The 24,348-nt window shown below is 39.6% G+C and overlaps 1 protein-coding gene across 3 annotated transcripts in view; it reads left to right on the top strand.

Annotated features, from left to right (window-relative positions):
• Positions 1-24,348, top strand: part of JAKMIP2 (janus kinase and microtubule interacting protein 2) — a 131,795-nt gene that overhangs the window by 16,338 nt on the left and 91,109 nt on the right. The gene's annotated exons all lie outside the window — the stretch shown is intronic.

Here is a 24,348-nt window from a genome sequence, read left to right as displayed (position 1 = left end):
CAACAAAGAAAATTGAAGTTTAAAAGTAATTCTAACACGTACAATGTGTTTTTGTAAGTCGCATGTATGTGTGGAGGAGTAAAGAGCGGGGAACAAAGGTACAGTAAGCAGCAGCATTTAGACACTAAAATTAGGCCAAGAGACAGGGTGGCATTTACTGGAGAACATAAGGACATTTGCAAGCTGGGTATCAAACATGTGAAAATCTGTACCAGAAAGCTTGGTTAGGAACATCAGACAAGGAATATGAATGAAGAAAAACAGTAAATTCACAAAGATTGAGTTTATTTGCCTGAAAGTGGGTGGGGGGGAGGGCATTGTAACCTACCTCACTTTAAAGTTAAGAAAAGAATGTTACCAGTGACACCGAATCAATCCACAAGTGACCTCCTTTTTCAGAGAAGCACAGTGTGGATTTAAAAAATAAGACAAAACCACACAAACAATTCACTTTGCAGCACAACTAGTTTGCTATGCTCTCTGCATTTCACTTACTTGAGTCTTTATCACTTGGGATGTGTTAGAAAACAGGATCAGATGAAGTAAGGAATGGCTGTTAAGTTCTGAAGAGGAAATTACACGTGGCTTTCTAAAGTTTTTTTCCCCCCTTTAAACCCTTCCTAGCATATGAATGTAATGAGGCCATGTGCACGGGAAGTATTGGAAGACGTGTTAGAGGCATTGATTCCAGCAACAGTCGAGGGACTCTTTCATTATTGTTTTTATCCTGCATTTAATATATAAAAAGTAACTCAGAAAGTAAGGAAAAATATAAATCCAGAGGGAAAAAGGTCACTGAGTGTTTAATGAGAGTATTGATCCTGATTCTCCTGCCTTCACTGTGGTGGTTCTCCTTCTCCGAGCTATGATTATCAGTACTTCAGCCTCAGTTAAATAACCTGTCATCCTGCCCTGGCCAGTGTGGCTCAGTGGTTGGAGCGTCCCCGTAACCGCAAGGTTGCTGGTCTATTCATGGTCAGGGCATGTACTTAGGTTGTAGGTTCATACCCTGTGGGGGCGTAGGGGTGTGTGACCCCCAGTCCAGACAATTATGATCCCCTGGCCCTGGGTGATCTCTGGTCTGGGTGTGAACGAAGGCAACCAAATGATGCTTCTGTTGTATTGATGTTTCTCCCTCTCCCTTCCTCTCTCTCTCTCTCTCTCTAAAATAAAAAAAATATGAAAATGTTCTTATTATATAATAATAATAATAATCTGTAATTCTTTCTCTCTCTGTAGTCAAATGCCACTGAGGCATGAAACCTTTAAAACCTTGGCAAATCTTTTAAACTCTTTATTTCTTTTAAGTAAAAAGACAGTCTTGGGCTTATATTACCTCCAAGAAGGACCCTTCCAACTGTAAATGTGTTTATGACTTTGTGGCTCTCCATCACATTTTCTGGCAGTCAAGTGTCATAATATATGCCTCCCAAGGTAATAAAGCTCTTTGTCACTTTTCTCTTTCACTGTGTTTAAGTGTGTGTGTATGTGTGTGTCTGAGAGAGAGAGAGAAAGAGAAAATGTTGTCATTCAGTTTAGCAAAAGGTCTTTAAACCCAAGCCATACATCTAAAAAGTCATATAATAAGGTACACTGCTGAGCTAATTAGTCCAGTGCAGACACTATTGAGTCTCCTTTTTCTTGACTTCAGTCCAGATCCGTAAGTGCTGATGTTCAAGTACAATACAAGGTGAATGATTGATTGACAGAGCTATTGTTGAGAGGTTTTCTTGGCTAATTTAAAGGGTCATATTTGATTATTTTTAAGGACTCTTTCCACTCAACATTATGAGTGCATAGTAAGTAGACCCCCAAGGCAGGAGCATTCTCTGCCCAGTAAAATATTTGCTCTTGCACATTCAGAAATCACTTTTTAGATTTCTCTTTGCAGAGGCTGTGTTGGAAACCAGCTTGCCGTATGGGTACTGTTTTAATCAACGTATAAATATAGCTCTGCTTGAAAGAAGAAAAACATTAAATGGAAGGGCACAGGGTTTTTGTTGTTGTTGTTTTGTTGTTGTTCTCTCCCATTTCTCAGGACACCTTTTGCTGTTGTATGTTGAGTCAGTAGAATTCTCATAAAATCAAAGAATCCTTTGACTTTAACAGATATTCTTTGCCCACAGTCAGGTTCACATATTCCAGCTGCAATTTTTTTTAAGGGTGACCTAGTATGACACAGTGTGAAAGCACAGAACTGGCATTCCCAAATCCTGGGTTTAATGGGAATTAAAATAATTACGAACCATAAATGTATGCAGGAAATGAAAACCCTAGGCCTTAGATAAGCTAAATGAAAACCAGCAAAGCTGTCCTGTCAAGTTTAAAGCTGGAATGAAAGAAAGCCACAAAGTCTGGTCAGGCCAACCGAAGTGATTACATAGCCACCATCCATAGGAAAAGCACCAAGCTTCCTTGATGGTCTCTCTACTAATAATCATGCAAATTAATATTGGGGTCATTTCTCTTTTGGAAAATATGCCCTATTGTTTTACATTCCTGGGTCTTTTTCTTAATTTACAAAAGAAATTCTGACAAACCATTATTGTCATTTATTAGTATTTATTCAGCAAATACTTATAATGTCATCCTGTTTAGTCATTCTAGTTATTTTTTTAATGTACCTGTTATGAGCATGAATTGCTCTTTCCATAAATTATAGATTAATTGCAGAGTTTCATTTGTCACTTTTGCTTAATTTTTTTCAATGTCCTTATCATTTATCTGTGTCTTTGCACCAGTATTCTCTGTCCCTCCTGACCCCTTTCAACATCCTTTTTCCTCAGCTTGCTGTTGTATGTTTCGTACCCTGGATCCCCAGAACGTAAGAGGAATCTTTGGCTGGTGGAGTAGTGCAGCGCGCTCAGATGTCCCCTTGTCTGAATTCCTTCCATACTTGAGATCACTACCACACTGTTGAGTGCATAATTGTTCTCCTTGTTTCAAATGTTCTCATTTTGTTTCCACAACTGGACTGAAAGGCTCTTGAGGAATTTACAATTATTCTCCTCTTTCCAGAAGTGGAAGCAAGCCTCTATTTTATGAGTGAATCTTGTATGTCATGTACAATGATGAGAGTTGTGCATGTTATCTCACATAAGCCTGATAACTACTCTTGTTAAATTGGTGTGAATATTCTCATATGTCATGGGAAGTCACTAAACGCAGAGAGTTTGCCTACTTTCCTGAGGCCACACGGCTGTTAGTGTCAAAACTGCCTCTGGGTCTGTAAACGTTTTTTATTTCACCAATTGTCATAATGGTTGATAACAGGTCCTTCAATGTGGTTGCTCATTTATCATTTTATTTCATTTCCTACTTTTCCATACTTTTGGTTATCTGTTTTTAAGTGGTCTTCTCTGTTCCTGCCAAGTTTTTCTTCCTCTCTTGGAGTCTTCTCCAGGATATTTTTTTCCATCACCAAGACTGCATTAAACCTCTAAGTGCCCAATTCATTAAACTGCTCCTCTATCCCAGGAACAGTGTTAAAGACCAAAATACGTGGCTGTGCTCTATTTCCTGCATGGAAAAAACCCCCACCTTCTCTGTTTCAATGTGAGATTCTGCTCTGCCTCTAAATTAAAATATTCTCCCAAATGTGGAGGCACCAGACTCCAGAGACAAAAGGCAATGAAGAGGAAGCAGTGATTCCAGACTATATTCCCTGCAGTGCCTCGAGGATGTTGAGAAGCCCGAGTAACCTGACCCCAGCAGGAGACTGCAGAGCGGAATATTTACAGAGAAAATGCTGAGTAGGAGAAGGCTCCCCTTCAAATGCGGTAGCTTAGCAGGAAGCGGGAGAAAGCCTCATAGCTGCCCCCAAATTAACCATATTTATACAATTCTTACAACAGTACTGACACATAGAAAGACTGTAGGTGCTTATTAACTCCAGGAAGAATTAATACTGGGGCCGGTATACGGTATTTATCATCAGGAGCATCACATTGTCAAATATAGTAGCCTGCATGTTTTGCATAAATCAGGAAGAGTGGTATAATTTGTCAGCTCTTTTCTTGCTGTATAACTGATGAGAACACATTGATTTAGGAGCTTTTCTGAGAATCTGTCACTTTAAAAAATTCTGTTTATTATAGAAACAGATATTAAGCAACACTGGAGGGAGAAAGATTCCCTCCACCCCTCATTTAACTCTTCTATTGCTTATATTTCCTTCCACCCTGCCTAACACATACATGAGGTCACAGCTATAATTAGAATGAATATGAATTTGTGTAGGGCTTCACACTTCTCACAGTGGAACAGTGTCCCTGTACCTGTGGAGGTCAGAGAGTCACCTGTGGATTCTGAATCCCATCCCCTCTCACCTTCCCAAGGTCTTTTCTCCTGCATTGTATTCTCTTTCCCCTGAAACATCCATTGTTTTCTCTTAAATCAGTTATTGGCATCCGCATATAAATATGCTCATGTATCTCACATCTTAAAAACTTTCTCTTTTGACCTCAGCATCCCCTTTAATCAGTCCCCCAATTTTACTCCACCCTCCACAGCAAGAGTTGTTGAAAAAGCTGTTTCTCAGTGCCGTCTACACCTGCTTGCCCATACTTCCTCCTGAACTCGCTCTCACTGGGCTTCCATTCCCACCACTCCACGGAGACCGCATTTATCAAGTCCCCAAGGAACTCTGCAATGCCAAATTCTAGTTATTTAGTCCTTTTTTTATCTAAAATCTAAAAAGTGATTTTTGACCTTTTCTTAGCTTGACCTCTCAGATAAGACTGTCGCCCAGTCCCTTCTTGCTGTTTTTTCCTTGGTGGTTTCTGTTATGGTACACTTACTGATTATCTCTTCTATGTCAGCAGCTTGCTCTTCTCCTTTCTTGCGCCTGGTTCCTTTTTTACTTTCCACTTCTAAGAATTTGGGTCACCAAAGCTCAGTCCTAGACCTCGTTAGGCTTTTGTCAATGTTAGATACGTTCCAACCGGTAGAGAATTTTTTAGTTAAACTGATGATAATTGCCGGGAAGCAAAATCTCAACGGATTGAGAAAATGCTCCAGAAAATGGCAGTTTTACCACTTACTTCATTCATCAGAATCCAAGGGGAAAATAAAAGGGGTGTACATGAAATTCATTGACAATAGATTAAGGAGGCAAGGGAAAGCAAAACCAGGGAAATCTCCGGGATTGGACAAAAAGTAACAGAAATAGATACATACTTCTTTTACACTTGTAGGAATAGGCTAGTTGACAGTCAATAATTAACATGATAAAAATAACAACGAGGGGGTTTGTGATCTCTGCTCTCATGGTTGTATCCCGAGATGTCTGGGGGAAGAAAGGACATTACCCTGATGTGCCAAAGCATGTTATCCTAGATGCAAAAAGGATAGACGGGCTCAATTCAGAGAAAGACCGACTTTTGTTGGGGAAGATACCAGCCCAGGACTTGACTAATTGCAAAGACCTCCTTTTAGTTAGGAATTTTTAACTTTAGACCATCCTCTGTGGTGGCTTTAGGTCTCTGAGTCTGTAAGGCTATCATGCAGGCCTCCCCTGAGCTTGTCAGGTTTAGCAAGTGGCCCATTTTTTGTGCACTCTCTAGTTACAGTGTCCCCAAGTAATCTCATGCATTCTCATCTACAGGATGACAACTCGCATTTCCAGTCCTGACGTCTGGGAAGTCCAGACTCAAACTCAGTCACCTACTTAACATGTTCACTAATGTGTGTACTGGTCTTTCAGACTTAGTAGGGACCAAGTAGAACTTGTGACGTGTGGACATGTCACACTCAGCACAAACTCCTCCTTTCCAGTCTCCATCTCATTTGATGGCATTAACCCTCTAACATTTTTTAAGCCAATTTGCCTTGAGTTCTTTCTTTACCTGATACCCCACACCCAATCTATTAGCAATCCTGTTACTTGTTCTCAAAACATTCCCTAACATGGTCCACTTTTCTACCTCTGTTTCTCCCTTCTAGTTAGCGCTGCCATCTTCCCCTGCCTGAACTACCTCTGTAACTCCTGGAAGGGTTGTGTGCTCTCCCCCCCCCTCACAGTAAACTCTTCTCACAGAAATTGGAGCAATGCTTTTAAATATGATTCAGGTCATACCTTTCCCTTCAAAATTGTCTGATTAAGACAGACTCCATATCCAAGTTTACACAGCCCTACAAATTGAACTTGCGGCCCTCTATAAGTCCTCTTCTGCTAGTCTCTTCCCCGTGCGCCCCACTTTCTGTTCCTCAGTCAATGCCAAGTACCTTTCTATAACTGTTTAGATAAAGTCATAAAATTAAAAAATAATAGACAGTGTTTTGATTGCCCCAGTACTTTTGTTTTCTGGTGGCATTTTAATCAGAGGAGTCAAATTTCAGGGACCCATATTATTCCCTGAATCTTACTAAACTGTTCACATTACTGCATTGGACTCTTTTACCTAAAATAAAGTCTATGAAGAAAACCTTTTAATAGATAAATTTGTCCTTCAAAGGTTAAATGACACGTAATATAGTTTATGTGTGAGTTAAAAACATTTTTTTGGCTTATATTATCACTCATTTCATGGAAAAGGAAACCAGGGTCCAGCGGTTCCATGGCTAGGCTGAAGCTGTGACAGCGGCTAGAGCCACTGGGATGCTCTCCCTGACGTGGTTTACTTGTCTCATGAAATCTACAACTTCTCAAAGGTCTTCTCTAGATTTGTATAAAAATTTAAAGACCAAGTTTAATCCTGTGGGTGGAGAGATGTCTCCAGTGTATTACTGTTCTGCTCCTCCAATCGAGAAACAATTGTGGGTACCGTATTTTTGGGGTCATAAGATAGATGCACCTAGTTTTAGGGGAGGGAAATAGGAAAAAAAAATTTTGAGGCAAAAAATGTGGTAAAATATTTAATAACATCCTTTAAAGCAGAAATCTTGTAGTGAGCCAGGTAAGCTACATTTGAACTTTAAGATGCACCCCCATTTTCTTCCCAAATTTTGGGGGGGGAGTGATCTTATAGTCTGAAAAATATGGTAATTTGTGTTCTTTGCCCCAGGGGCTGCTTCCCTTCCCTTGTCTTTTGGGTTCTACATTTTTGGTAGTCATATTTCCTATGGATGGAATGATGCCCCATGTACTTCATACCTTTTTAATTGACAGGAACTCGTCTTTTTCTCTATAAAAACTGGTTTTCTTAATCAAATAGCATAAGTTATAGCATATATGTCAAATTCCACTAGTCTCTTCCTCATGTGAATTGAAGTGGCATACATTAGGATAGAACCGAGTGCGTATTGAGTGCATATTGTAAATGTGACAGCATCTAGCACAGTTACCGAACGCTGGAAGCACCGTTTTTGTTCCTTTGTCTTGTCTTTTTTCACCTTCCTCCCTCCTGTACCTCTGATGTTTCGTTTGCTGTTGCTCACCTGTGTTAACAGATGGCAAAGTCTAGAATCAGCAGCTACCACATGGGAAGGGTAGAGCATTGACTGTTTATAGGGATGAGTCCTGTCGGAGGACAAACGTGTATAGCCCTGCACGTCTTTGGTGACTGGCTGACAGTTGCTGCCTGTTTACCCTCCTTTCCTCCTCTCTGTTTACCTGTCTCCAGTCTCCACAGAGTGGGGAACCAGTCCCCCAAGCAAGTGTCTGAAAAAGATTTATCTGATCTTACTTGTAAAGCTTTTTCAATTCCTCGAACAAAAAGAAATGTAAATACAATACATCATGCTGGAAAAGTTTTTTTTGTTTAGTGTTTTATAACCATGAGAACTTCTCATGAACAAAGCCTTTTTGAATAGCTTAGAAGGTAAAGCACATGGTGATTCTAATGCTCTAATCTCTGCACGTACCAAGGTAAGGGGTAAGGACAGGGGCTTCCCTGCTATTTCTTCCTGCCCTTTACTGACAAGTTATTTCTCCTATAAATGGCTGTGAAGCTCTGGCTAAATTACTTTACCTTTCTGCACCTCAGTCTTTTAATCTGAAAAATAGGGATTTAAAACAAGTTTAACTTATTGGGTTCTTGTGAAGAATGAGGTATAAATGTACTCATGGTAAACTTTTGATAGGTGTTAGGTTGTATTCCCCAGAATGTACCTCTTCTGACGCCTGAATCCTGAAACTCTAGCCATCCTTAGAGTGAGAGCTGAGTTGTAACCTTTCCTACATAGTTTTCCTTGACCTAGACTTCTCCCAGCTCTGCCCTCATAAAGTCATTATTAATCATCTTTTTATTTATGTTCCCAGAGCATTCTGTAATCCTTCCATGACAGCATGTGTCTCAGTCTGTTATTATGTATGGATCTGTTTCCCTCACTGGAACATAGGTGCTCATGGCCAGGGGCAATGGCTTGTTCATTTGTATCCTGGGACCTAGCACAGATCCTGGCATATAATAGGCGTTCGGTAATTGTTCGCCAAATTGATTTGTTAGGTTCTTTAAACATTCTGTTTCACTCCTGGTTATACTATTTAGAATTGGTCCTTAAAATTGAAAAGATTAGCCAGTGATGACATTTTCTAATCTCCCATTTTTATGAAATTAACTTAAGTAGGAGCCATCAAAATGGTATCTGTTCTCCAAAAACCAGACTTAGTTACAAGAAATGAATCTTAAAAAAAAAAAAAAAAAAGGCATTCGATCTCTTCAGTTCTGAAATCTCAGGGCTTTTTGGTGCAGTGAGGTCAGCGTAGTTACATCATTGCATTAGGAGGACTGCATGAATTCATTAGCCGTACAGACAATACGATTTGGGGATTTACTCTAGTCATCAAGCAGATGTTCAAACATTGGAGAAAGGCTACAGTGTTCTACACACAAAAAGCAAATGCCTAGTGCAACCCTTAGCTATTATAAGAAACATCCTCAACAAAAAATACATTTGGCTGAGCACACAGGGACAGTGTGTTATACCAGATTCACCAAAAATATTTACTAAGGAGTAGATTGGTGTTTCTCTCTGCTACAAATGTGGTTAGTCTGCAAAGTAAAGTGTGAGAAGTGCCTGCAATGATTACATTCTCTAATGCTTGCTGTTGGACAGGGTCTTTTTTCTTTTTAATTTGGAGATTTCATATTTATAAAATAAATTGTATTTCCAGCTTCTCTTGAAAAATCAGACGTGGCAATATTGGGTGGCTCCTCTTTCTCAGACTAAGTCTCAGTGGCAGCCAAAAAGCAATTGCCCACTGAAGGGAGGCTGTCACCCTATGGTTGGTCCCCTTCACCCATTTTTATTTCCCACTGAACTCAGTAGGACAGGCACTGGTACTTTGGACCCCTTGCTCTAAGCCCTAATTTCCAAATCTGTAGAACTGCTATAGCAGCAACTAGCATGTTGAATTTCTGTAAGGATTAAATAATGTAATTCATGTGAAGTGCCTCACTGAGTTCCTGATGTTATTTATAGTAAGTGTTCAGTAACTGGTTGCTGAGTGTGTCTTCTGTTCTCTTTAAAAACCTGTATTTATTAAGGTTCTACTGTGTACCAGGTACTGGAGGAGGTATGGAGATATGATGAGCAATATAAGTGTGGCCCCTGCCTCTGGAGTGTTTACTGTTTAGCATCCAGAGGAATGTCAGCATTCTGCTGGCCACGTGGCTTTCGTCTGTGCTATGGAACAAGGACACAGAAAAAGTCATTGGTTTTTTTTTTTGTTGTTGTTTTTTTTTGAGAATCGCTGCACTGGACTGAAAAGAAAGCAATAGACAGGCTTTATTAAAAGACATTTCAAGCTAAACATTTCCCAACAGCTCTTCATTCTCACCCTTCCCATGAGCGGCCCATGAGCGGCTCCTCCCCAGAACTCCCTGTCTCAGCACATGACCCTGTTACCCACTCAATTATTCAAGCCAACATGCTAGAAATACTCTGATTCCTTTCCATCCTTTTCTTTATCTCTGCCATGTTTCATTGGGCAGCAGATTCTGTCATCTCTTCTTACAAAGCATGTGGCGACCTGTCCACCTGCCACTGCTGTACTGCCACCAACCACTGTGGTCCAAGCCATCATTGCCTCCCCATTGGATGGCTGCACCAGCCGCAGACTGCTCTCCTGCTCCACTGCACTACACCTTTCCTGTAAAGGGCCGGATAGTAAATAGTTAGGTGTTGTGGGCCATCCAATCTATATCACAACCACTCACTTCTGCCCTTATAGCACAAAAGCAGACATAGACAGTTTTAAACCACTCGGCATGGCTGTGCCCCATTCAAGCCTTATTTACAGATACAGGCTGCGTGCTGGACTCGGCCTGAGGGTCACTGTGGTAGTTAGACTTACTTAATTTAATCGAGAAACCTCAGCAAAGGTTTCTCAAAGCACTGAGCGTACACCCTCAGTTCTCCTGATCATGCCCTGTGAGGCCCTCTTGCTCTAGCACCCCTTCTTACCCCAGCCACGCCACTCTTCGGTCTGATTTTCAGACACGCCCACCTGATTGCCTGCCTTAGGTCCCTGCACCAATTCTCTGAAATCTGCCCCCAGATTTTAGCATGGCCTGACCACAGTCCGGACTCACTTCAATTGACTATTTAAGTCATCCATTACTATCTTTTCTGATCTTTTGAATACTTACCAGCATCAGAAAATATGTATTAATTTGGTTAATTTTGGATGGTGGTCTGTATGTACACGCTAGTTTGTAAGCTGTTGGCAAAGATTTAGGTCTGTTCCTGGGGCCTTCCCAGTACCAGGCACAGAGAAGGCCATGAAAAGAGACTTTTTGCAAGGAAGAACAAAGAAATGCTCTCAGTTGAGTTTAAGCCAAAGCACCGCTTTCAGCCTGCAGTCCATAAAGGCCAGTGGAGCCTTATCAGTCAGTGCAGGCCACCGCTTTATTCTGTCTTCTTGATCAAAAAGTTGACAACCAGGGCTGACCTAAAAAGATACAACTGTAAATCCCTTTCAGCGAGAAAGAATTTAAATTTCAGAAGGAAAAAGAATACTATCCACGTAACTGAGAACCTGTATCATAACTAAGTTTCCTCTGATTTCTGCTGTGTGGCTGGTCTTTGTCTGCCTTGGGCCCTTGGTCCATGCCTGATATCTGGAGAGAGGCACTTGGGGGAAAAAATCACTAATAAAGAGCTACTTTATGAAACAAGTGTTCTGTTGTGGGTTGTTAATATTTTTTAATTTTTGTCTGAAGTATAAAGGCCAGAAAATCCCAACTACATCTCCCAAATGGACTCCTTGACTTGAAAAGTCCTTTGTTCGTTAAGCCATCCTTACTCCTCATTGGAAAAATATAACCATTATTGTTATATGGGACAGAAAAGAATTTAATGTAAATATTAGTATTATTATTAGTTTGTACCAGTTGCATACTGGAATGTTGCACACTTGGCTGGCCTAAACCACAGAAAATTCACTTTCTCGTAGTTCTGAAGGCTGGAAGGCCAAGGTCAAGGCTCCAACAGAGTTGGTTTCTGGTGAGACCTTACTTCCTGAGTTGTAAAAGGTTACCTTCTCACTTTGCCCTCATATGGTCATTCCTCTGTGCTTGTTGAGAGAGAGCTCAAGTGTCTCTTCCTCTCCATAAGAGGACACTTCTACTGGATTAAAGACCCATTCTTATGAACTCATTTAACCTTTATTACCTCTTTAAAGGCCCGATCTCCACATAGTCACGTTGGGGGATAGGACTTCCACATAGGGAACACAGTGCAATTCATGGCTGTCAGGAACCTTCAAACACTGCAGTAATATAGATGTCATTATTGGCTATATATAAATATATACTTATATATTTATATTTACTGGCAACATGAGTGATACCTTCCTTGGCAAATCTACATGCTTACTGTTTGTATCTTGTTGGCTCTAATACCATTTTTATCTTGTCTACTTTACAGCTAGTTTCAACCCTGCAGCTCTTAATAAATTGGAGATCAGGGTTTCCTAGTAAATGAGTATGACATGCGAAATTTACTCTGTCGGTAAGACTGGAGGACAAAGAAAACCCTCACTGCAGGGCCTTTATCACCCATAGTAACAACACAAAGGCAGCCTCTGGGGAACGGGTCCCTTGGGTTAAAAATGAAGCTGTTTACCACAAAGTGGCCCCCTTCCTTCGGTCTCTCGTACTTGGTACTTTCAGGGCACCTTTTCTCATGGAATTATTTATTTTCTGTTCCTTCATCTTCACCCAAGTTGATTTCACAGTCTTTGTGATCTTCCTGGAGGAAGACTGTAGATCTGGGTTAGAGCAATTGCTTGAATGACCAAGGAGCTGTTCTTTAATTATTTGACTTTTAAAAAATAGTAAGTTTTTATTTATCAAGCACACTTTACTGAATGCTTACCATGTACAGTCACAATGCCAAGTAGTGCTTATGAATATTGTTATCAAATCCCACCAAAAACTCTAAGCATGGGGTCTCATTTTTGTCTTTTATTTATAGATGAGGAAACTGGGACTTGATTCCAGTTCAGTCTAATTTCAAGGCTGAGACTCTTAACTAATGTGAAAGTTGTTTCTCATTTATTAGTCATTCTTAGTGGTACTAGACTCAAGCCCCTTGTCATTGCAAGTTAAAAGTGTCAGTGTGTATACAAAATATTTTCTGTGCAACATTTGATTCTTTGTGATTCAACTTCTGACATGAGGTTCAATTCATCCCAAGATTTATTAGGCCTCTCCTACTTGGAAGGCACTGTTAGGTAGCCAGATGACTGGGGCAGGGTCCTGCTTTTCAGGTGATTGACAGGTTGACAATGGTGTCTGACATAAGCACAACTAGCCAAGTACCTAGTGTTGTACAAAGAGCTTTTTCTAAGAGAATTAGAAGAACAGAGGAGTTAGGGAATAATTTCAGCTAAAAGTAAAGCAGGATATGGTTTTAGATTAGAGTCAGGGTTTGAGTCCCAGCTCTTGTTACTTATAAACTGGGCGACTGAACAAGTTTCTCTAACGTACATTACCTCCTCTATAAAATGAGGATAAAGTTGGCCCCTGGTTGCTGAGTCTGCTGTGACAATTAATGAGAGAGTTAATCATTGCTGAGTGCTGTGCTTGCACCTCATAAGTATTCAATAAATGTTAGTAAATATTGTGGCTGTTATTGTTCAAGTCTTAGCCAGGAAAATCACTAGGTTGGAAACAAAGACAATGAGCCCACCTGTATTGCTGAAAACAGGATCACAGGTGTAGAGTTGATGGAGATGTGCGTGTTCTGGATCTGTCACATATTAGCTGCATAACTTTGGATGTGTTACAACCTTTGTAGTGCAGTCTCTCCATCTATTACATGGTAATAATGATGACATCTACCTGGTAGCATACTGTGAGGTGTAATAGTAGCAGCATCAGATATTTATACTGTAACTACAGTGTGTCAGGGATTGTTTTAAAGGCTTCATATGTATTATTTTACATAATCCCCATAATAATTCTATTAGGTCTTAGCTTACACATGAGGGCACTAAACACAGAATGTAAGTAAGTTCCCAAGTTCATCAGCAAATAAGCCCTAGAGCCAGGATTTGACTGCTGGCACTCTTTAACACTGTGTTATACTTTTCTCATTTGTTAAAGAAGCCTGTGGAACCTTTATCAGAGTGCCTAGTGCAGCATAAACCTTCAGTAAGTGTTCCCCATTATTGTTGTGAATAATGACGTATGGGGAAGTGGTTCCTCAGAAGAAGTAGCATATGAGATGCACTTTGAAGAATGCATGCCACCAAGTGAATAGTTAAGTAAACCCAAGCCTTAAGGGAATTTTTGCACTTAGACATTCCAGACAGAGTAAATAGCCTATAGGCCCTGGCCAGGTCAGTTGGTTAGGGCATCATCCTGATACGCCAAGGTTGTGAGTTTGATCCCCAATCAGGGCACATACAAGAAATAACCAATGAATGTATAAATAAGTGGAACACCAAATTGATGTTTCTCTCTCTCTCTCTCTCTCTCTCTCTCCCCTCTCCCTTTCCCTCTTCCTTCCTCTCTTTCTAAAATCAATAAAAATAAAGAAATAAAAATAATTAGCTTATGCAAACATACAAAGGTAGGAAGGTACAGGATATATATTGAGAATAGGGAGCGTTCAGTTTGTATAGAACACAGGATGAGGGAGGAGGTCTGGGACAATAAGCCTGAAAAAGATTGGCTGTGTTAAAACATTCAAGTGTTTTAAATAGAATGAAGGAATCTGATTGGGGAAGTCACTTATGATTTTCAGTAGAGACATTCTGGCAGTATGTTGATGGCACCTTGAAGCTCCGTTTCAGGAAGCAGAGTCTGAAAAAGGGGAGACTAATAGAAGGCTACTGATTTAGTTCACGAGTCATGTGATGAGGTCCTGATAGACCAAGTGGCCATGAGACTACCTCATAGTCAGTCTCTGTGTATTTACATCTTTGGTAATTGCCAGTTTTTATTGTTAGAATCTTTCATGTGTTCAGACCAGCTGTGGCCAGTGTTTAATTTTTGCTTTTGAAGTTGTTTAATTTACCCCCAGAATAAAAACTCTTGGTGACTAGGTAGTAGTGATGTTTTAAGTCTTTTTTCCTGCAGAGACGTTTATAAGAACCTTGTTTCTTTGAAAAGACCTCCTAATGACTCTACTGGGTAACAACTGTAAGCATTATGGCGTGTGGGCAAGTCAAGGGGCATTTGTACTGACATGAAGTGTTTTTCACAACCTGTGAATCATAGCACCGCCTGATTGTTAGTGAGCCTTGGACAGGTAGACAGCCTTTTTTGCATGGTGAATGCTATTAGGAAAAAATTTCAATCTTTTCTTTAACGCACTAAACTTATAAGCACTGGTTCCATTTGGTGACTTTATTTTTATTAGCAGAATAAGTGACTTATAAATGTTTAAAGATGTAGGAATCATGAAACAAACCACGCACAGCAAACCAGTGGACAACCGAGTCCCCAACTGTGAAGTTAAATATGTGAGCAGCAATATGTGAGTGACAATTTCTGAGTAATAATCATTTTTAGGAAAATGAAAATGTATATTTTATACTAATAAGTGAATTAATAAACATGCATATATAAAAATGGAGGAAAATACAGATAGAATTAGTTAATATTTTGGCAAATATCTAGTTCTGCAATATTGGACTAGGTCGTATTTCTTGAATGCTTTACATGTTTTAGGCTCCAAAAGAAGTCATTTGCTCATATATATATATATACACACACACATATATACACATATATATACATACATATGTACATATATATACATATATATGTGTGTGTGTGTATGTACACATTTTATGTTTCTATATTAGTTATACTTACTTGTATTCCTGTATTTATCTATAAACAATAATTACATAAGGGATAAGGGCACGTAAAGTCTCAGAAGAGTGGTTGGCTCCAGAAACTTGTTCTTCTGACAGATTGCACGTCCATCTTCCTGTTAATTCTATTCCTATTTTTAATCCATGGATACAACTTAGGTTATCAGGCTTTTTCTAGGGAGAATTAGATGAGGAAATACCTCTATCAGGGAAGTCTAAGGGAGAGGCCATTAAGCAGTACTTGATGCTTGGTGAAGCCCTGCCAACTGCCGATGGCTCGGACACTCGGAAGAACCGTGAGAAGGTGTACCTATTTCCTCTGGCCGAGTCTGATACATGCGGAAGTCCACTTCTTTTAAACCATCTATATGTATATATATTTTGCACGTTCTCAATTTGTATCGTATATACTCACATTTCAAAATTTGATGTCACCTCTTCAGAATTCAGCACTATGATAACCTCATCTATCCTTAACACAACTACTACTAATAAAAAAAAGCTATAAATCCCTGTCTGTATTACTATAAATACATGACTAATATTATACCATACAACTATATTAATATTCACCACAATTCTATGCACAGTTTTCTGAATGATGAATCTGAATAGGCCTTTGAATAGGAAAAAGCACAAAAATAAATTCGTAGATGGTCAGGTACTGAAGTTGATGCCCTGTAGCTTGAATTCATAAAAACAGTGCCCTAAGGCAGTTTGGGCTTTGTTTTTAGACATAGCCAACAAAGTTGGTCCTTTATCCTTTAAACTCTCAGGAAAAAAAGAAAAGTACATGTCAGAGGAGAGTCTATTATTTGTAAACTCAGTAGCCAATGTGAGAAATATAATGACTAACAATAAAAGGGGAAGAGTACAAAAGTTCATAAAAATCGAACCTAAGAGCTGGAACCTTCAGGACATCTGGAGTGATGAGGGAAGGATGGGTATTTTTGTCTTCCTGGGTGGACGGACACTAAAGGAATAACTTAACCACAGCAAACAGTCACTAGTCATTATAGTGACGATGGATGCAGAGACCGTAAGCCAACACTTTATTACTCTGGGTTATTTCTGTTTAAAGGAAAGAAGTAGTTAATCTAGCAGACTCTCACAACATCTAAAAGTTTGGGAATCTAAAAGGATAGGTCTTGAGTTTTTCAGATTATTTCGAGACATTTTTACCCTTCACTTTCCAGCACTAGCAAATATGTTACTGATGGCCTATTCTCAGGTTATTTGTAAGTTACTGTTTGTTACTGTAAATCTGAGTTTCATCCCCCCAGACTTGTCTGTCTGTATTTTCCCACAGGCCTGTTGTTCAGGGAGCATTCCTTGGGTTTGTAATAGGGGCGGAGGGCAGGCCTCATTTCCACAGAGCATCTCACATTTAAACTGCAATGCTATGTCCACATGAGGACCTGTGTATAGCCACAGAGGTACCTTGACAGGATTAAAAACATCCATCATAAAACTATCCATCATGAAATTTTTGTCCTATTGCAAGACTGTATGGACTTAGCGAACTGTGGTTAACTTTATATAATAAATAATGTAATTATTTTTGTGAGGAGCACAGTTATTTTGGTTTGCATCTTTTGCATCCAGACAGGATTGATGGGTTTCATAGGTGTATAATATATAACAGCTTTTGGGGAATTATTTTGGACTTTTACTTATTCTTTAATACACTGGCCTTTGAGAGTTTTGACAAGTTATTTATAAAAATGATACCATGCTTCTTCAGTGAATTATTGAGAATTTGAGCATGTTCTTAATAATGTCATGTAGAGGGTCAGGTTGGAAACTGGTGACTCCTTATCAGAGGCATAGTGTCCCCTGTCATTACAAAATATGGCATGACACATTGGAGAAGACTGTTTTTCTTTGCCAGCCGTAGCTGGGAAAAAGTTTTACTAGCATCCTAAGTTCCCTCCTTGATGTCTCCAGATACCTTTTGGAGACAGGCCAGTTCCCTGTGTTGGCTCATTTATTTGCTTTTTTTTTCTTTGAAAAACAAATGAGGTAACTGGCTTTTAAAAAATAAAAGGAAGAAAAAGGAAGATGGAAGGAAGGGAGGGAGGGAGGGAGAAAAGAGAGATGGGGAGAAAAAAAAAAAAGAGAGATTGAGAGAGAAAAACTCGGTGCTGCAGGGAAGGAATACTGAAGTCAGGCTTTGATTAACCTTGGCAAAATGCCAGCCTCCGCAGAGGAGCATACTTTTTGGTTCTATTTTTCAAGGTTGAGCCTTTTGGGAAAAAAATATCACTATGAGGTTAAGGGTTTCTAGAGCCTTCTGGTAGCTCTGGAGAATTCACAAGGACATTGGAGCCAACACAAATGCAATACCTTGGACCACAAACAAGAGAAGGAAGATGAATCCTCTATATGCATTCCCTACATTCATTAGGTTATCAGGTGCTATAGAACATTCTGAAATAATGAGAGTAGCATTAGCCGGTGCAATCAGGTAGCTTATCCATGGATTGTTTTCTAGGACAATGGAGAGACAATAAGGAAAATCTGCTAACCCGGGTTTCCCTCTTGCTCAACCTCGACTTCATACCAGCTGTGAACAGAAGATATTTTTAAAATATCTGAGCTATGTTTCCTTTGAGATCAAAGTCAAATGCCTGCATTTTACTCTGAGAGAGACACAGATTTTTTTTCTTCTTTAAAAAGGATTTTGCCTTCACAAGCACACCCACTGTAGTGCTGTTATTCAAGTGCCGTCAAGCGCTATTTGTATCTTTAACAGATCAGCCAGCCTTCTACGTGAAACCTGTTACAAATTAAATGGATAAAGTAAGGTTTATTGTGATAATGGGAGTGATGAAGAATGCAGGCTTGACTCAAATCAGACCGCTGTGGCTCCAAGCCTGTCATGCCTCCTGCCGTCTGTGTGATTTGGAGCAGCTCACCTAACCTCTCTAAGCCCGTGTCCTAATCCACAGAAAAAGATTCAGCAAATACGTCCCTCATAGTGTTGGTGTGAGGACTTTTAAAAGGAAAATCTGGGAGACTAACACAGCAATTCATTTGTTTATCACAGTAAACACTCAATAAGGTCAATTACGGTTATGATGATTATTTGAAGGGTTTTCTCACCGAGAAAAAGCCAAACATTGAGGTTTGGGATAGTGTATAAAACTCTAGAGGGAGGATCAACATTCACTCCTATTTCAGGTTGTCAATGCTGTAAGTCAAGCCTTGTGATACAATTACTGTATGCTAAGCATTGTGCTAGACGTTTTTCTAAGCCATTGATATTTATATTTCAGTAATTAATTAGCTCCTACCATGAAAATAGTATAGGGATTACAAATAGCTCAGTAAGTTAAACAGAAGTGCTTGGGGAGAGGGTAACAGTTAAGTACTACAGGTCATCATTTCCTGAAGGACCAACTAACTGAACAAATGTAGGATTGTGTACAGTTGTACTCATTTACTTAATGCAACAAGCATTTATTGAGCACAGTGATGCACTTTCTTGACTATGCTGCATAAATAATACCTCATCTTTCTCTCCCTTATCCTGCTTTACTTTTTCTTCTGAGTGGCCTGCCATATTGCCTACTTATTCTTGTTTTGTGATTGTCTATCTCCCCTCAAAAGACTAAGTTCCATGAGTGCCAAACTTCATTGGTTGTTAACCTTACCCCTAGCACATAGTAAATGCTCAACAAATATTTCTTGAATCAATGAAGGAGTGAATGAATGAAAACAAATGCACTTCTTCCCACAGAGGAGCTGAAGAATAAGTCGCTATATGCAAGTCCATTTGCTATACTGAGCAAGATCTCAGGGGCATGATCCTGGGAAGCTAAGGGTGAGAGCGGGCTGCTCTGTGCCTTAGTTGCATTGAATAAACAAGCATCAGGGGGTAATGTGCACTTTTGAGTGAGTACTTTGGCGTTGACAAGCCCTGCTGTTGTGACAGCTCAGGGTGTCCCCAGTTAGGGTTAAGAAACATGATGCCATCCCACCAAATTTCCACAAAAATTTACTAAAAATACAGTACAATAGTATGAAAATATATGATCCACATGGCTTATGGAGAGATAGAGATGATCTACATGGCTTAAGAGAGAAGTCCCAGATAACACAATATCAAAGTAACAGTACCCTGCTTAGCACTGTGGTTCAGTTGTGGCAAAGCTGTTTTCTCTGAATATTGTGTGTCTGTGTGTTTGTATGTGTGTCCAAGTGAGATTTTGAGATAGACCTTTTCTAATTCAATCAAATTAATACCATGATCATTTCCAAGCTTGTGGTAAAAAGTATGTACTTATGTTACTTTTACCTTCTAATATATTACATTAGTTATAGGTGTTCATTTTATGAAATTTAGAAAACAAAGTAATAAAATTCAAAGGAATAGATACATAACAAATGCCACTCACAATTCTAGTCTCTAAAGTAGAATGTTGGCATTCACGTTCTGAAGCGGGAATTGGTATATTTTTCAAAAAGTATATATCTGATACTTTTTAAAATTTAATCTTACTGTATTTTTTCCATTACCATTTAATATGGTGATTGCCAGGGGGAGGGGAGTGTAATGGGACCAAATGATCATTTCTTTTTGCAATGCAGTTATCATCAGAATTATTTTAAACATATCCTGTGCAAATATGTTTAATCTCTATTTGGAGAAGTACTGGACTTATTTTAGTATGTATGTAAGGGTTGAAACTATTGTTTCATGTAGTGATAGCCTAACACCTAATTTAGCTGATTCCCAAGTCTGTGTTTTAGTTAGCTGGGGTTATCGGTGCAGGGTACAGCTGGAGTGCACTTCCAGGCCGGCATGGACAGGGCGCTCTGTGCTGATCAGCTCCCTCCTAGAAGTTCATCCTGTACGAAATGCTCGTTGTCTAGGTCCTGTGAGGGATTGCGAGAAGTCACCTCACTGGGCCTTCCAACTCTAGCAATGTATGATTATATTAAATTCCTCTTCACGTAACAGGAGCCCACAGCTCACTTTACGGACAGTGTTCCTCTTCACTGCGCTTATATGTGAAGTTTGCGCTTCAAGATGGGTTGCAGTAATAGTGGAGACACTATTTTCCAACTGTCATTGATTGATCCCATACGAAATGCCAGTCACTGTGCTCAGGTCCAGTTGGGGAGATAAAGCCTGATGTCAGGGCTCTAATTTTAGCCCTTTCATTATGCCAGGGGCTTCCTGGAAGATGCAAGAGTAACCTTCAAGGTTTCAGGATTATCGTGACCATAACATACTACTTCTAAGTTGTCCACGAGATGTTGGAAACGCAGATATGCTGAGCGCCAACGGGAAAGACTCAGCTGTACGGGGAAGGTTCATTGAGAACTGCTGGGTTCTAGCCTGGGAAAGGCTCTTAGTCAATTTGCAGAAAAAAGAAATTTCATGAAATTGGCTGTCCTTTAAATGACACTGTGACCAGACCCTTTTATCACAGCTGCCATGGTTAGCACCCTAACCCCTGCCCTTCCCCAGTAATGTTCAGTCTGGCTTCACAGAGCACTGATTCTGTATATTATAACCCTCATGCCTTCGAGGGCTAAGGAGCAGGTGTGCTATAAAATCCTCGGAAGCCTCTTTTCTAAAACAGCTAAATAAAACCCTTCTCCTCTTTACCCTCAAACAAATCCCATACAACTTGTTTAAGGTCTTTGGGTGGAAACCCAAGAGTCATTCATATATATGCAAAAATATGCATATATATGTAATAGCAATCAGTCCTCAATTTTTTTATGTCCATGTAATTAATGTGTGTCTTGCATTCTGATTCTATAATTAGGCCTTAGATCTTCGTGCTACCTACATTCATTCCTACTTTACATATTTGCCTTATATAACATCATGCTGGAGTATATATAACTAGTCCTCCTTTCTCTGTTGTAGCATCTGGCTAAAGCCAGGAAAGCTGGTTAGGTGTGTGACTCAAGATAAAGCACCATACTGTTATAAGGATGAGGTTCTGTTGTCTAGCAAATAAGGTTTCCCATTGGCTAAAGAAAAAGGAGAGAAAGAGAGAGCTGTTTATACCTATAGTCAGTTGTACTTTAAATAAGTACAGCTCATGAAGCATAATAAAATACTTTATTTTTACTTTTCATTGCTCCCTTTAAAATTTACATGCTAGGCATAGGCTTTCTTTGACTCTGGATGGAACAGGCAGGGGCTATGGCTTTTGTGGTTCATCTTAGGTAATAGAAAGCCCTGCGATCTCTCTAAAACACTGATAGTCTCATTTTAGAAATTAGACTATCTAGTCCCAGAGGATGATCATAACTCAGAGTTGGATTTTCTCCCACCCACAATGCAGACTTGCCTCTTGCAGTGTATGTGGTGTGTGTGTGTGTTGGGGGAGGGGTGTCCTTGCCTTTTCCTCAACCACCACCTCCCTCTCTGTGGTGGCAACATTAGAAGAAGAGAATAGAGGAGTGGTTATTACTTGAGCTGGTCCTGTTTCATGATGACTTCATGCTCTTTTCTCCGATGGATCTTTTTTTTCCCCCCCACCACAGGAGAAAAGAGTTCAGAACTGACTCTTACCCTGTAGACACTTTTCTGGGTTCTTCATGTAGATATTTTTTGCACTCCTGAAGCTGTTACTCCCGTGAACCAGGCAGTGTCACTACTTTGGGGGGCCATCCCCTCACTCCACTGCTGGTGGTCTGGGAGGATACTCCATGTGTACCCTCATGGATGGAGTCCCATTGCCCCTAGGCCAGCTCCTCCTGCCTCGTGGCTTAAATTTGCGGGTAAACTCATATATGTTCTGATCTGTTAGAGGAAATTCAGTCACAGCAGGAAGTCTATCCCACTGCCCTAGTTCCTTGGCCGAAGTCAGACTCAAGTCCATTGCCGACATTGCTGTGAAGGTTCCAGGAGACCCATATCAAGCTCTGCCATGGGCACATTAAGGCCCCTCACTAAGCTTCTATGGAGAGGACAGGCATCTCCTCAGACCTTTGAGGGTTAAGGAGCAGGTATGGTATAAAACCCTCTGAAGCCTCTTTTCTAAAATCAGCTAAATAAAACCTTTCTCCTCTTTACCCTCAAATACCTACAACTTGTTTGAGGTGTTTGGGTGAAGACCCAAGAGTCGTTAAACTGGTTCTCAGGATATACCCTGAAAACTTGGATTTTGATCTGGCATCTGTCTTTGGTTTGCAGCATCCAGATATCTTTGGCCTGGGTCACAATGTTGACATGAACACTCTTTTTCTTGCGACCCTCTCATTATCATAGAACCCTAATGACGGTCAGGTGGGGTGGTGGACACTCATCATTCCCTTTCCAGTGTGAAGATTACAACTCAGCAAAGTGAGTGTCTCAAGGTCACTCACCTGGTAAGTGGCAGAGCCAGTATTTGGTTCTGAGTTTTTCTCCTTCCAGAGTTTCTGCTCTTAATCCCCAACTTCAGATTTACAGATTTACAACAGCACCATAAGTCAGATTTCAGCGTTCAGTGCTAGGTCATTTTCTTCCTGATCTGTGCAGTGAATTTCCATACCTTGAATTTTCTTATAAAACACAAACTACTTAAACTCATTATATTTGTGTTTTATAACAAGTGTATCTATACATGTGCATGTATGTGTTTAATAAGATACTTGTATCAACTGAGACATTTAAATCACTCACATTATGAGTGACTTAAGAATCCATTATGAATCCTGACTACCTTTAGTGAGAATGTTATTTTCCAATAGAAGAACAAACATATTTCATGAGTGGAATCTTAATATATCAGTCAGCGGCTATTGAAACCAATCCCTGTATAATATTTTAAATAGCTATACCTAGAAGTCTGTTACAGCTTCAATGCATCCTTGGTCAGCATAAATACCTTAAAGATTACAAAAGTTAAAAAATACAGAAAAAGCTGTAACATTTTCAACCTTTGAGGACTTCAGTTCTAAGTTTCTATCTTCACCATCTCAGTTAAGGGAAATTAAAATCTCAGTGCTGTTTATTAGTGAGTTTCTTCTTCATTTCTCCTGCGTCTAGGAAAAATGAACTTGAATGCCTTGGTCTAAAAGTGGAAAAAAATTAAAATCTACATCCTTCTTTATTTTTAATTCTGACTTATAACACTGAAATAACTGAGTTACAGCTAGGCTAGAACAGGGCACAGAGAAAAAGTTTAGTGATAATCATATACTTCAGCCCCATAATTAATTTTATTAGGAGATGTTTTGACATTAAAGTGGGATGTATTTTCATTCTACAAGATCAGGCAATACTTAAATCAAAGAAATCAAAATTAAATATAACATTCAGGATTTGTTATTGCAATGACTGTTTCTGGAAATATTATGGCTTTTCTTTCTTTTTTTCCAAGTTTGTGCTCTTGAGTGGAGATGACTGGGTCTGACATCAGACACTCAGCGAATATCTTTCCTAATGGGACAAATGCCCATTTTTGCAGTTAGAACAAATGAACACTTACAAATCAAGTGCCTCATGCAATAATGGCAACCAGGGGCACCTCAAATCTCTCCCTGCCTGACCTAGTGTCACTTCTCGTGGACTTCTTTCCCTTGGACACTCCATTAAGAAACAGTAATACTCAGCAGATATGTGTGAAGAATTTACCTTAAATTCCCTAAATTGCTACCAGTTACCTGAATGTGTCCAGTCTTTTAATATAGAAACAATACAGGGCTCACATGATCTGTGCAAACGACATATAAATACTCAATATCAGGTAACTTGAAAGTCCAGGGTTTTGATGAAATGAACTCTAATCTAAAGAACGAATGTTCTTTAAATTAAATGGATGTATCTTTTAGACTATTCTAGACAATGACTGAAACAAAATTTTAATTTTAATCAGGAAATTAAATGAACTGCACTGAGTGTACAGCAGCAATGGCTACTAGAAAGCACAACAGCTAAAAACGTTTAGTGCCGCCCTCACAGAATTTTGGGGCAGCCAATTATTAATGAAGTGTAACCGTTAAATGTGAGGATTTAATTGGTGGACATATCTGGAAGAGGACCTCTGTAATACAAACAAACAGCATTTGAAGTGGCTTTGCTGGTGGAAGACCCCTTGGATGGTCTCTAAATTGTCGATGTGAGTTTTTGCACCACCCACATTTTTCAAGTAAGGGAACCAGGTTTTAGTAATTTGGCC

This window comes from Desmodus rotundus, chromosome 6, assembly GCF_022682495.2.
Source record: "Desmodus rotundus isolate HL8 chromosome 6, HLdesRot8A.1, whole genome shotgun sequence".
NCBI classification, from domain to species: domain Eukaryota; kingdom Metazoa; phylum Chordata; class Mammalia; order Chiroptera; family Phyllostomidae; genus Desmodus; species Desmodus rotundus.
Note: the sequence above shows the minus strand (reverse complement) of the source record. Positions and strands in the feature narration are given on the sequence as shown.